Source organism: Dipodomys merriami, unplaced genomic scaffold (genome assembly GCF_024711535.1).
Source record: "Dipodomys merriami isolate MVZ:Mamm:240054 unplaced genomic scaffold, mDipMer1.0.p SCAF_541, whole genome shotgun sequence".
NCBI lineage: Eukaryota > Metazoa > Chordata > Mammalia > Rodentia > Heteromyidae > Dipodomys > Dipodomys merriami.
This window is the reverse complement of record NW_027206115.1, coordinates 679,369-694,182: the sequence shown is the minus strand read 5'-3', so window position 1 is coordinate 694,182 and position 14,814 is coordinate 679,369.

The window sequence follows — 14,814 nt, the reverse complement described above, 5'->3', positions numbered from 1 at the left end:
TTGTAATTTAAATGATTATGTATAAATCAAGGTTAATATAATGAAGCTAAACTAGCCACCAATTCTTGTCTATAATGGTGGTATGTCTTAAGAATATTGTAAAACTGACAGAAAATATTACTTATCAAAGTAATTCCCTCTGTACTATTAATTAGTGTGTCAAGCTACTGACAACCTGAAAACTGTCTTATGTAAAATTCAATCAAGTGTCTGTCTATCTCGAGGCCTTTTAGTGGTCAGCTTACAACTAAGTATATAAAACTATAATGTTAATTGTTGCTGTCTCTATATTTCAGTTCTCCAAGTAGGAAACTTTTGTAGGATACAAAACTGGCAAAAACAGGATACCAAGCAGATACCCTTTAAATTATACCACAGAAATCAAACTTTGTGCATGTATCCCTAATTGTACTCCAAATATTTACTGGCAACTAAAATGATGTCAATCAGAATGAATATTCTAAAATACTATATACAATGAAAATAATTAAACTGTGTATTCTTTTGCTCTTTTAAATTTTAGCCACAGCTACTCTTGTATCTTTTGCTATTGCAGATTAAGTCTTATTCATATTTGCAGTCAGGACTACATAGGAATGTTTCTTACAAGGAATTATTTGTCAAAATTAGCTTTTCAAACTTAATGTGTTCAAGGTAATTTTGGCTTGAAAGTTAATTCTATTAACTCACTGTTACTGAAATTTGGCCAATTTTCTTGACACAGACTCCTTCGCAATTTACCTGTGTGAATCCTTGCTCCAACAATGGATTGCACTAACTGGAATATCTCATCAAAACAATGAACAAAAGCACTAACTCGGACAGTACCTCAGAAACAAAAGGGACCAGTTATAATAAAACTTGTCCTGGTATATACCGACCACACAGAGTCAGCTGAAAACACAACTGTTCAGGTAAGAAGGGATGCTCTAAGATTTTACATGGAGTCACTTGTAATAGCCCTTTCAGAGTTAACTAAGGTTGATTGTCAAGAACAAGAATTCATAAGCACTGCCACCTGATCTTTATGCTTATCTATGCTCCCAGGAGAGGGAACTTGTGCCCTTGCCTATCTGTTACTTACTATTTCTACAGCTCCAGGAAAAACCCAGATTCTCCTTGCCCTATATATGCTTTCAACTTGAAATAACATCAAACCTCTAGTAAAAAAATTTTTTTTTTCCTTTGGCTCTAGCCTACAATGTGTTGCTAGATAGCCAATGACTTATTCTAAACCATTATAAATCTACTGGAACAGATTGACTCCCTAGCAGTTGTGATTCACAAAACAAAGAAGTTTTTAAATATAGAAAGGGGAACACAGGGGAAAGGCTTGGGATGTCAGAACCGATGGAGTTCAAACCAATAAACAATAATTCACAAGGCCTGTCAACTTAAATAAGCTACATAAGGATGGCTCTCAGTGGAGATTCCTGGTACAGGTTGTCTTGAATACTACCTTTCTTGACATCCTCGCTTTGTTCAGTAATTCTGACAACATTTGTCACCTCTATTACCTATCTGATTGTCAAATTTGATTCTTCTAGATAAGAAGTCCACCAAGTGGCAAATTGTCATAAAAAAGTAGCTTCATTGAAACCGTCCTTCACAATTTTACTCTAGTCCATAGGAACAACACATATACTGCATGCTATATGCCTAAAAGACCCTTCTTCATGGAAGGTCTCAGACTGCCTTACTCCACTCTCCCCTCACAACAGAAAGTAGCCTGAAACAGTCATTCAATGTCCCTATTCCTTAAGAGCAAGTTAAGTTTTCCATCAGAGAGGGAGGATTAGCGACCAAGGGAAACAGGAATTTAAGGATAAAAGGTGAAGAGTGTAACATAGTGGCAGGTAATGCATCCAGTTATGGTACTTCTTATTCCCATAGTATTTCTTTTTTCCATAATACTGTGAGCTCCTGCTTAAATGCTTCTCATGATGCCCTGGGTGAACACACAACCAGTGACAAAGTTGGGACAGGCTATCTACAAGCCTTCAACAAATCTGTACAAAGCTAAGAAGAGGAAATAAAAGAGAAACCCAGTAATATAAAAGCCGCTCTCTGAGAGGGCTCCACTGGCCTCCTCTGAGTCCCCTCTTTGGATGAAAAGGCTCTATTTTCCATTCATACCTTTCCTTTCATTTTCAAATAAACTTACTCAGTTTATCTCAATTCTATAATATGTGGAGGGGAATAATCTGTTCCCTTAGATAACATCTCAAAATAATGCTACCAGATAGGAACCTATCTCTGGTAGACATTTTGTAGTAAAACTATAACACTATGTTTAAAGCTAGTGAACTGAATCCATAGCTCCCAATTTGTTTTTTCATTGTCTTCTCTTGAATGCTTACTCCAATATAATAATTTATCTTCTATTGCATGATTAAATCTTGTTTCTTCATTCTAAATCTTCTAACCTTTCCAACAATGCATTTTACCTTTTTCTAAATCACAATGGCCTCTCATATTCTGATTTTTATAGCTATCTATGGAAGGATGTTGAACCTCAAGACATAGGCTATGTATGTGTATGAATCTTTTTGGTTTGCTATCTTTTGTGTTACCTAGCATTTATTTCTATTTTTCTCCCCATGTGAAGTTATTTATTTGTAATTTTATATGTAGATGTTGATATATTAAAATAAAGAATGTGATCTGTCTGGTAAGTAATTCTATATTTTTGTTGACTAGTGTCAATCATTTGACCACTTAAAAAATTGAGGATTAATTAAATCAGGACTCATCTAAGTTTCTATTTCAAGGTCTTTTAAATGGTCATTATATAACTAAGTATGTAACACTATAATGCTAATTGTGACTGTCCATATATTTCTGTTCTGCTAAAGACTTCTAAGATACAATGCTGAAGAAGACAGTATACCAAGCTGGTACTCCCTAATTTAATGACACTACAGCAAGCAAACATGTACCCATGCATTCCTAATTGTAATGACATAAGCTTAGCAGCACCTACAGTGATGTCAGTCTTAATATACTAAAATGCTGTATGCAATAGATATAACTTGATAGTTTAGTCTCTTGCTGCTTTCAAACTTTAACCATGGTTACTCAAGTTATTTCCCATGGAAGATTTAATCCTCTGATGCATTTTCAGTCAGTACCACAGAGGGATGGCTCTTCCTGTAGTAGCAAAAGAAAGACTACATGACAGGGAGCAACTCTCCCTTTTTGCTACTTTTTTGCAAGCAGAGTCCATAGAGGGCTTCACCTACAACCGTACTAACTATTCACTATGCTCCCACAATAATCAACATACCTGTTTCAACCCTAACTACCAACCTCAAGAACAATGATTAAATGTCCATAATTCTTTTAGTGACCCAAACAAGCCTGGGTATAATATCTAAAAACATTGCTGTTTGGGACTTCTCACATGCCTAACCTGAAAAATTACCTATAAGCTAGATGAAAATATATGTATGAAGAGCATACTAGTTCTTAGCTCGGCTGTGCATACTAAGAAGGTATCTTCTGCCCATACTAAAATTATAGGAAATGGACAAATTGGCAGGGAAAACAAAACTACTGCCCTTTACCAGAAAAAAAAAAAAGGAACTTCTGACTGCACACTAAGCACGTGAAAATTTCACCCAAGCAGGGGACAGGAAACTCAATTGGCATTCAAACTGATTTTTTTAAGGGTGGGGGGTACAGACCTAATATGAGGAGCCTGCAGCTCAGGTCTGTAATCACAGCTACTCAGAAGGCTGAGATCCTCAGATCTCAAGTCAAAGTCAATGTGGGCTTTGAGAGTCCTTGAGATTCATCTCCAATTAACCGCCAAAAAAAATGCTGGCAATAGAACTGTGGCTCAACAGGTAGAGTGCTAGCCTTGAGAGCTCAGGGGCAGTGCCCAGGCCCTGAGTTCCAGCCTCAGGACCAGCACACACACACACACACACACACACACACACACACACACACACACGTAAACACACACACACACACACACACACACACACACACACGTAAAGGTATAATGACCTTACTATATTTCAAACTTCTCACAATCACCCATGTGAATTCCTAATACAAAATCTTTCTGTCATTATATGAAAAATTGTGGTGTGAGTTTCTTATCTGTATAAAGGTTAAAGAACTGTTCTTCTAACTAGCTAAGTCTATAACCAGACTAAAGGTCACTATATGCTATTTTTGTGAGGATACCAACCTGGAAGACTATTGGCCATGGACAGAAAAAGAGCTGGATCATAGCACTCCTTTAATAATCACTTGCCCCAACCAGGAAAAAGTGTCTGATTTAAAAACTTCTATTATCAGAAATTATTGTACCTCTTCCGCAAAAGGCAAGTTCACTAATTCAGTGTGAGGTTTAATTGGGTAAGACAAAAGTTTTATAACACTGCCCAAAAGACTCAATTATGGAGAATTCCAAATCACACAGAAAACCCCAATCTCACCCTCTAGTCAATTTCCCCAACCTCCAGCTGGCACCCAGGTGAACACCCAAGGGATGCACTCTTACATACTGTGACTCAGCAGCTGATTTCTTGCATACTATTCACAATCAGGCTGTCCTTCTACTTGATTCCGTCAGACAGTGTAAGAAGTTGGAAGTTCTCATATATAAACAAAGAGTAAAAGAACAAAAGTGGGGTTCCCATAAAATTAAAACAAAATATGAGCACATCATTCAGTATTATGGTTCTGCCTCTTGGGCAGAACAGTTGTGGGACTATTATGCCCTGATTTGTATGCTGAATCACATTATTTGGCTCCACATGGAAACTGTGATTATAACTACAAGCCCATAACACATAGGCAAAAAAATAGCAAAACAAAGCAGGCAAGGTAGTATATCAAAACCCCTTAGCATTATACTATTTACTTGCCTCTGAGGAGGTGTAGGTAAGAAATTCAACTGAAGTAACTATTATTTACAAATTAGTAATAAGGTAAAGGTTATAAAAAATCACAGACAGGATGATGAAGACTGCCCATGAATACATCCCAATTCAGAAAGTATGAAATCCAAATTATCGGCATGGAGGGTAGTTCTCTGCCTTGGATAGATTAAATAACCTGATACAGGCAAAGATCCTTGTCTTGGGAACAGGTATATTATTACCCTGCTCAGTTCTCTTGATAGTGTGATCTATCAAAAACCATTATGAAGGTCATTTTAAAAAGACAATAACCCATGTAATGAAGCTACGAAAATACAAGCCTCTAAATCAGGATGATGAACTTTGATACTGGTTAGGTTGAGGCACGAAGAAAGAAATGTAATAGGGTATAGAAAGTCTAAGGGACAGGGAACAAGTTTTACCTTGTCAAGACTAGCCACTATTATAAATTGTCTTTTGTCCTGCTAGAGCTACCCATCACTTAACACTACCAACTCACTCCTTCAGGACTTATTTGCTGCATTTGTGAGTTAGAAATTTTCCATTGCTAGCCCTTCTGTTCTTTGATAATCACAATAGATAATGCTGTTTTTCTTCAGTAACTGGCTTACAAAAGCATTTAATTTAGCCAAGTATCCTTTGTTCCAAGCCTCAGCATTTGGGCACAAGTCAGCTTGGGCCTCTGGAACACCAATAAAACTTGCTTCTTGAAAAGCCCTGGTGTCCTAGTTCTCTTTTTGGGTTTCCCACAATATCACAAGTACTTGTCAAAGCTTAACATTTTTAACTTAAAGTGTATTAGGTAAGATCTGCTTGGATGCTATTTCTATTGATACCTCCTTTGCTTAAATTTGATGAATATAAATTTTTGGCAAACTCTCTCTCTCTCATTTGACCTGTCAGTCTCTCACATCCAACATGGGATCACATCAGCTGGAATATTTTATCTCAGCAATATAAAAAACACTAACTGGAACATCACACCAGCAAAAAGGACAGATCTACTAAGACAAAGTTTATTGTATTTTAGAAGGGACCGTACAAAGATATTATGGGAAAAAAATGCTCAAATAAGAATGGATGCTGTTAATTTCCAAATGGAGTCAAGCTTAATTGCCTCTTTGAAACTACTAAACTCAAGAGGTGAAAAAAAAGTTCCAGGCACTGGCTTGTCCTTGCTCTTTAATAAAATGCATGCTAGCTGAGAGCTTGTGGCTCACACCTGTAATCCTAGCTACTTAGGAGGCTGAGATCTGAAGATTGCAGTTCAAAGCAAGCCTGGAAAGGAATATCCGTGAGACTCTTTCTCCAGTAAACCACCAGAAAACTGGAAGTGGCACTGTGGCTCACATGGTAGAATGCTTGCCTTGAGCTGAAGAGCTCAAGAGTTTCAAGCTCCATGACCAAAAAAAAGATAGTAAGCATTATTACCTGATGCTAAAGCCTGTCAACCCCCCAACTGACTGGAAATACACACTTTTACATTTATGTCACTTCCTATTTCCTTTTTTTTTATTTTGTCGGTTGTGGGGCCTGAACTCTAGGACTGAGCACTGTCCCTCAGCATTTCAGTTCAAGGCTAGTCCTCTACCACTTGAGCCACAGTGCCACTTCTGGTTTCTTCTGCTTATGTCGTGCTGAGGAATTGAACCCAGGGCCTCATGCATGCAAGGCAAGCACTCTACCACAGAGCCACCTTTCCAATCCCTCATCTCCTATATCTAAAGCTAGGTTTCAGCACATGTAGGAACATGTGCACCATTTTAGAAGAAGGATATCTAATTTGAAATACATCGGGCCTAGTTCCAGAATCATTTCATGCCTTTCCTTGTACTGTCAAATAAACTTACTCTGTTTACCTTAAATTATATCTTGCCTTTTAATTCTTTAATAGGTGGAGAAAACAAATCCATTCCCCTATACAGCATCAGTTTCTGCATCTCCCAAAATACACTACCGGATGGGTACCTAAGGATATGTTGATGGTTTCACTTATAACACATTGTTTATAGCCAGTAAACTGAATACACACCTCCTCCAAACTTGTGTATCCTCTTGATGTTCTTCAATTTATTTTATTCTTATATTATAATCTTTCATTATATGATAAAACATGTCTCTTTTCTCAGTCAATATCTTATCTAACCTCCACAATAACAATCCAGTATTTTATATTTCTTTTAAATTTTCTTTCACCCTCATAGTCATGTAGGTTTCAACTGAAGGAAAAGCTTCCAAAAGTCATATTCTATGTAACACTAATATTGAGGGTGAAATATGAAATATAAAAATTTTTGAAATAATCAATTAAGGAAGAAAATAGGAGTTTCCTTAAAACAAGAGGAGGTACAGAAATTTAGCAAGGATGTTCAGTTTAACCCAAGATTCCATACAAAGGATAAACAGAGTCTAGTAGACATCAATATTTGAATTTTATGCTTCCAAAAAGTGGAGAATAAAACCATCCAAGTAAAACTCTTTACACAAACAGATACTGACATGGTTAGAGTTCTGCTGCACCTGCATAAATCCAGGTGTTTTTTTTTGTTTTGTTTTGTTTTTTTTGGGGGGGGGTTAGGTCATGGGGCCTGAACTCTGGGCCTGGGCACTGTCCTCAGCTCTTGAGATCAAGACTAGCACTCTACCACTTGAGCCACAACACCACTTCTGGCTTTTTTCCCCCTGCTTATGTGTTGCTGAGGAATCAAACCCAGGGCCTCATGCATGCAAGGCAAGCGCTCTAATACTGAGCCACCTTCCAAGCCCAAGTGTTTTTTTTTTTCTTTTAAATCTCCTGGTGTGTCCCACACATCTTCCACATTTGCAAAAGCAAACAAAAACAGCAAAACAGCATTTGGAGGTATGAGAAAATCCATGGCACAGACAGTAACAGCCATTCACTGAGAACAACAGAAGATCAGTAAATAAAAGAACTGTATGCTGTACCCAAGGAGAATCTCCATGCTACAACAATAATTATACCATCAGGTATATCCAAGAAAAAAGCCATGCTAATATTCAAGGCAAGTGAATCACACTCCCCTACCCAACCCACAGCACTCACTAAGATCTACAGAGCCAGAGACAGGGCTGCTAAAAATTCACACAACACAAAACTGCACTGACTTAGTGGGTCCCAGAAGTTATCACTGCCAAATAAAGTTATAACCCAGTTCCCCACATAACATATCACATATTTATAATGTACTATGTGATTTTCTTTTGTTTCTTTGGTATGTTCTTCCCCCACGGTATAACCCCTGTTTTCACTGTATTTGTTTCCGGTTCTCAGCATCTTGTATATACATTTTTCTAATTTGGGGAGGGGAAGGGAAATAATAAAATGCTGAAATAAGGACACAGGTCGACGCATTGTAACAATGAGATGTACAAGGCACTATGTTGAAAACAAACTTTACAACTTCGGTGGGTCAGGGGTTGGATGGGGAAGCAGTGGGGGAGGAGTTGGGGAGGTGGGAGGGAAGGGATGGTATGGGCAAAACAAAGGAGGAGCTAACAATGTTAGGAAATGTACTCATTACCTTACTCATGGGACTGTAACCCCTCTGTACAGTCTTTTCACAATTAAAAAAAAACATTTTAAAAAGACCTAACAAAGAAATACAAGAAATATGAGAAAGCTGGAAATACAAAGAGAGAAATAAAGAATTCCATTGAGAAAGTAGATAAACTGCTAAAGGAAATCCAAGTGATTACAAAGAAGTGAGTTCAAAGGGAGTGGGACCATGCAACTAAAATAAATTTTAAAAAGCCACAGCTAAACTAAGTTAAGAAGTCATTACGGGACATTAAACATAATCCTGAAAAGCAATCAAACTGAAGACAGACAGAGAAAAACATGTAGAATATTTCACCAGCAGAAAAGATGATATTAAAGACCAAACTTCCTGAGCTTGACTATAGAGTAGATATAAAAGAGAGAGAGATAGTAAACACACACACCTACACACACACACACTCACACACACACTCACACACACACAAATCCAAGAATTGTGAAAAAATTATTGCAAGAACTTTAGGACTGGATTCAAAGACCAAAATCCCAAATCAATTTTAAGGAAGGAGAATAACAGATAAATAAAAGCATAGTAAATATATTTAAGTTTCTTCTCAAACAATGAGAAATAGAAGCTCATGAACTTCAAGAAAATTTTAAAACACCCAGAAGACCAAATCAAAAAAATAATCTTTCCACAGATAAAGAATACTCAAATACATACTAGTAACTAGAATATGAGCACAATTTTTTTGTTGTTTTATGCTGTTTATATGTGATATATTTTTTGTTCTTTATGCTGTTTGCCCTATTAGAGTGTTTACCTGTTTCTTTTATATGTTCCTATTTTTTTTTGTTTTTCATAACTTCTATTGCCTTGAACATTAGTATAACACGGCCCGAATTTATCTGTGTGTACAAACATTACTTTCTTTCCACTGTTTGGTGATTATAATTAACATCTCACCATCCAAGATAACCACAAATTCAGAGTGAAAGGGCAGAAAAAGACCTTCGAAGCAAACTCATCCTGTGAAAAGGTAGGAGTAATCATCTTTTTATTTTGTCAGTCCTGGGAGCTGAACTCTGGGCCTTGGCACTATCCCTCAGCTCTTTAGCTCAAGGCTAGTGCTCTACCACTTGAACCACAGCACCACTTCTGGCTTTTTTCTGCTTATGTGGTGCTAAAGAATCAAACTCAGGGCCTTATGCATTCGAGGCAAGCACTCTACCACTGAATATCAGTAAGTTGCCTCATATTAGTAAGAAGTAATTTGAGTGGTCTACATATATGCATGTAACAGTGCCACACCCAAATTCATTAAACACTCACCCATGGACTTACAAGTGCTGATAGATAATACATAATAAAGAGAATTTCATGCTGCACTCTTTATAAAAGATGCGTTAACCAAATAAAACTTAAGCAAGGAAATCTCAGAACTAAATGTTAGTATAACATTTAATATATAAAACATTTCTTTTAGTAACACCCCATTACATATTGGACTTTTTCCAAAAGATATATCCTAGGACATTCAGTAAGCTAAAAAATGCTGGCTCTTTGAAAAAAATAAGATTACCAACTTTAATCTAGTATGACTATAAAAATTTAGAGACCCAAATAAACAAAATGAGATATTAAAAAAGAAATGACAACAAATATCAAAGAAATACTAAAGACTAAATAAGTATTAGAGTTTTCAAAAACTTATACCCAAATAAATTGGAAAAACTTATAAGAAATTCATAAATTTCACAAGGAATACACACTGAACTAAAGACAAGAATCACATGAATATCGCAATATTTGCCAAAAAAATCTTTAACAAAATCCAATACACCTCTTTATGATAAAAGCTCTGTTGAAGCTAGAAAAAGAAAATACATACCTGAACATAAAAACGTCTGTCTGTGACAACCTACAGCCAACATTATACTAAATAGTGAAAATGTAAAACCATTTTTTCTAAAAATAAGAAAAAAAGGATGTCCACTTTATATGATCAAAGCACTGCAAAAGCTATGAATAGGAGTAATAACCCTGAACACAGAGCAAGCTATCTATGACAAAACTACCATGAACATTATACTAAATGGTACAAAACTAAAACCAGTTTCTCTAAAATTGAGAACAAAACAAGAATGTTCATTCTCTCAACTCCTTTTCAGTACATGAATGGAATTCCTATCCAGAGACATGGGTTCGATTCCTCAGCACCACATACGCAGAAAAAAAACAAATGTGGCACTGTGGCTCAAGTGGTAGAGCACTAGCCTTGAGCTGAAGAGTTGAGGGACAGTGCATAGGCCCAGAGTTCAGGCCCCACGACTGGACCTCCAAAAATATTTGTATGTATAAAAATCTTCAATATATAATTAATTTTTAAAAAAGTTTTTAAGTCCTCCTAAAAACTTCTAGACCCAATTTTCTTTTCACTGAAGAATTCTGTCAGAGGATTTTGACACAGTGAATAATTTTACAATAAATGATGTCCTAGGAGTTGGAATATATAGTTTTAAAAATGGCTTGGGAAAATTGGGAGGGAGAAAAGGAAGGGGTGACCTTGTCCTAAAGAAATGGACTCATTAATTGCCTTATGAAACGGTAACCATTCTGTAAATCTTAATTATCAAAATATTTTTTAAATATGCCAAGTTTAAAAAAAACCTCATAGATCTAAACATTACTCACAAAGCACAACACTTTAAACGAAAGCACATGAAACTTCATGTATTTGTGTCGCTTGGAAAATGACTTCTGTGTACACTTAGTGGGTTTTTTTGTTTGTGGTTTTAGTTTTGTCTTTGGATTGTTGTTAGTCTTTGTCATTGATGTCATGAAGATTGGTCTCAGCCTTGCCGCTGTCACTAAGCTCTTTAGTTCGAGGATAGTGGTCTACCACTTTGAGCTACATCTCTACTTCCAGGTTTTGAGGACTTTTCATGAGTGCACCACTAGTGCCAGGCTACACTTCAGATTTTATTTTTTTTTGTTGAACATGGGGCTTGATGTCTGGGCTTGGGCATTGTCTCCTCAACACTCTACCACTTGAGCCACAGTGCCACTTCTGGTCTTCGAGAGATAAGAGTCCCAAGGACTTTCCTGCTTGGGCTGGCTTTGAACCATGATCCTCAGATTTTAGCCTCCTGAGTAGCTAGGATTATAGGTGTGACCCACCAGCACCTGGCCACTTCAGTTTTTTATTAGGAGATAATATACAAAATTTATTTTTTTTAGTAAAGATTTGGCAAATAGTCAGGAAGCAAATGTATCTCAAGTGATGAAAGTTCATGTGTGAACTCTATGAAGATGCAATAAATAACCTAAATAACCATTATTTCTGCTATATCTATTCCTTAGTCTCTTTGAACATATTTCTTTTGGGACATTATTTGGATCAGTTCTAACCTGGGCTACAATGTAACTCATTAAGCTCTGTTCTCCTGGACCCCTCTTCTCTAGACCCTCATTCCTGAATCAACGTTATTGGTCTCAATTCACAAAGCCTCCTTGCAGCGATATCTGTAACTTTTCTCTGACCAAAGAGCTGTTTCAATGAGCATCTGGACACACATCTACCCTGTAAAGAACTGTTATCAGTCTGACCCATGGAACTTGGCTGTTTATAATTGGCTTCCTGCTTAATGGAAATTCCAATTTCTAAAGACTCATTCCCAATTCCTTCAGCAAATAAGTACCTCTGAATATTTACTCTGAACAACAATCTAGAAAGTGCTGGAATACTCTTCTTGAAAAAGCAAACTGGTAAACACCCTCTTTCTTTCATCATTAACCACTCTTTCTCTTCTTGCAAACATATGGCCCTTTCTACTTACAATATTATCTTATATCGAATATTTTCTTTTCTTCACCCACTTCCTTCTCTTCAAGACATTACACATACATACATGGATATATATATATATATATATATATATATATGCATATATATGTGTGTGTGTGTGTATACATGTATATTAACCACCTCCAACTTCTTTTTAAACAGTAATAAATATTGTGTCAAAACACTGCTTTATGGGTTTCTTTCCTTCTTTCCTTCTTTTTTACTCTCCTTTCTTTTACCTTTCTCTCTTATCTTCTATCTCCTCTGTTTCTCTCTCCCTTACTCTTGTTGTCACTACCAAAGCTTTAAGGGAAGTTTCAAGTTCTCACTTGGCTTTTGTTTTTTTCTTAAAAATAGCACTCAAACACATGAGCTACCCCTCCAAGCAATTTTGTTTATCTACTTATTTTGCTTATTTCTTTTTTTTTCCTAGTTATTTCTAGTTAATTGGAGATAGATTCTCAACAAACTGTTCAGAAAGGCTGGCTTTGAGCTGTGAGCCTCAGAATGAATGCGTTCCTAAGATTACAGACATGAGCTACCAGGGCCCAGTTTGTGCTGTCTATATGCTTTATAACATTTACATCCTCCTGAAATGGTAAATGTTATTAGTTCTTCTGTATATATAAGGAAAGTGTTGCAGATCTATTTTTCAGAACCAAAGTTCATAAATATTAAAACGTGGATTTAGGCACAGGTTATCTAACTAAAAATACTATACAATAGATAAGCTGGACCTGTCCCTCACAGAGTGTCCCTCCCCTCCTCACACTCTTATGGACTGACATCAGTCTGCTGTTTTACTTGCTCTGCTGAAACTGTTCCTTGAATTCAGGCCATTTGTAAATGCTTGATTCCAAAATTCAGTGATTTTTTTTCCAGGTCTTTACTTCTCAATTGAGAAATGAAGTCCTCCACAATTTTTCCCTTCTCTGATTTTTCCCACTTTCACCTCTTCTTCATCCCCTTCTTGATCATATCAGTTCTTGATTTTCTTATTTTTGATTCTTACAAATTCAGATAAAAATTAGCCATATATTTTGGACTTTTTAGTAACTCAGTAATCATTTTTTGAGGCTCTCATCTTCTGCACTTGGATAAAATTGGCCAGCTATTCCCTGGTGAAATTTGTACACCAAATGCATTGGAGAAGCTTTAAAGATATTTAAGAAAAGGAAGCAAAACACCATCTCTAGAAAGATGGCTTACATTTATATTTTCATTCTAAGAAGGCACCCTCTAAACTTCCTTCCTATTCATAATGTCCAAGTAATGCCATCAAAAGATAGCAACAGCACATAAATAGTCCTCAATATGACACAAAAACAGCAAAGATGTAAGCCATGAAGTATTATATAAAGAACTGAAAATATTCAAACAAGACCAAGAAAAATGATCCCATTTATACTATGTATCTCCTATAAGCTTACTTATAATGCAAAATTATATGGGCCAACCTTGTCTATCTGCTTGTTTTCTTGATTTGTATAGAACTTAAATATGGTACACTTGTAGAGGTTCTACCAAGTTAAAGACTATTTCTGGGAAATGTTAAAATACATGATGTATAAAGCAAAGCTGTAATGAGATGATGTTTGGTTATTAAATTGGTGAGCAGTTATGCTTTAAATTTTAATTGAAAGGCTTAAACTCCAATTTGGTTTAGGAACACAGCAACATATTCTAATGTGACATAGATAGGGAAAATTTCTTTGTCTTTAATCAACTTATCATGAAAAAGTGTCCAGGACTTTTTTATTACCTAGAGATATCTCTGGCTGTCATTAATGATTTCTCAAAAACACAGTATTAGTAGTGGCCAGCAAAAGGAAGGTGAAGTGAAGTAGTATACACGTGCAAAAAAAAATTCCTTCCCTTCTATAAGTTATCCCTGTCTCCACTGCTAAGTTTATCTATTATCGTCAGTTTCTGTATTCACTAACGTAATTTTCCCAAAAAATGACTGACCTCAACTTTGTTACCAATTCTGTTTTTCTTACTTTCTTATACATTCTAAAGTTCAAAAAAATAATCCTTTCTCAGTAACAAGAATACTTCTAAAGAAAGACATCATGAAACAAGGCACTGGTGGTTCAAGCATACAAATTTAGCTTTTCAGGAAACTGAGATGTGAGGACCATGGTTCAAACTCAACCTACGTTAGACAGTCTGTGAAAGTTTTATTTCCATTTCATTACCAAAAACCTGGAATTGTAACTGTGGCTCAAATGTTAGTGCACTAGTCAAGCAAATAAAAGTTCAAAAACCTCAAGGATAGTGTACAGGCACTGAGTTCACACCTCAGAACTTGTTCTCTCCCTCAAACAAAAAGAAAAATGACCAGAAAAGATAAACATCATAATCTAGCAGGAAACCAATGGCCCAGAATACCAATTTGGGGCATATAAATCCAGTACTAGCTCAGAACAGGAAAATTGCTAAAGCTTAACATAACCATTACAATACTTGAGAGGAAGGTAGTACAATGATCATTTTTTGTTCTTTAGGTAATATATGAGAGAATTATCAATTGCAATATGACTCCAAC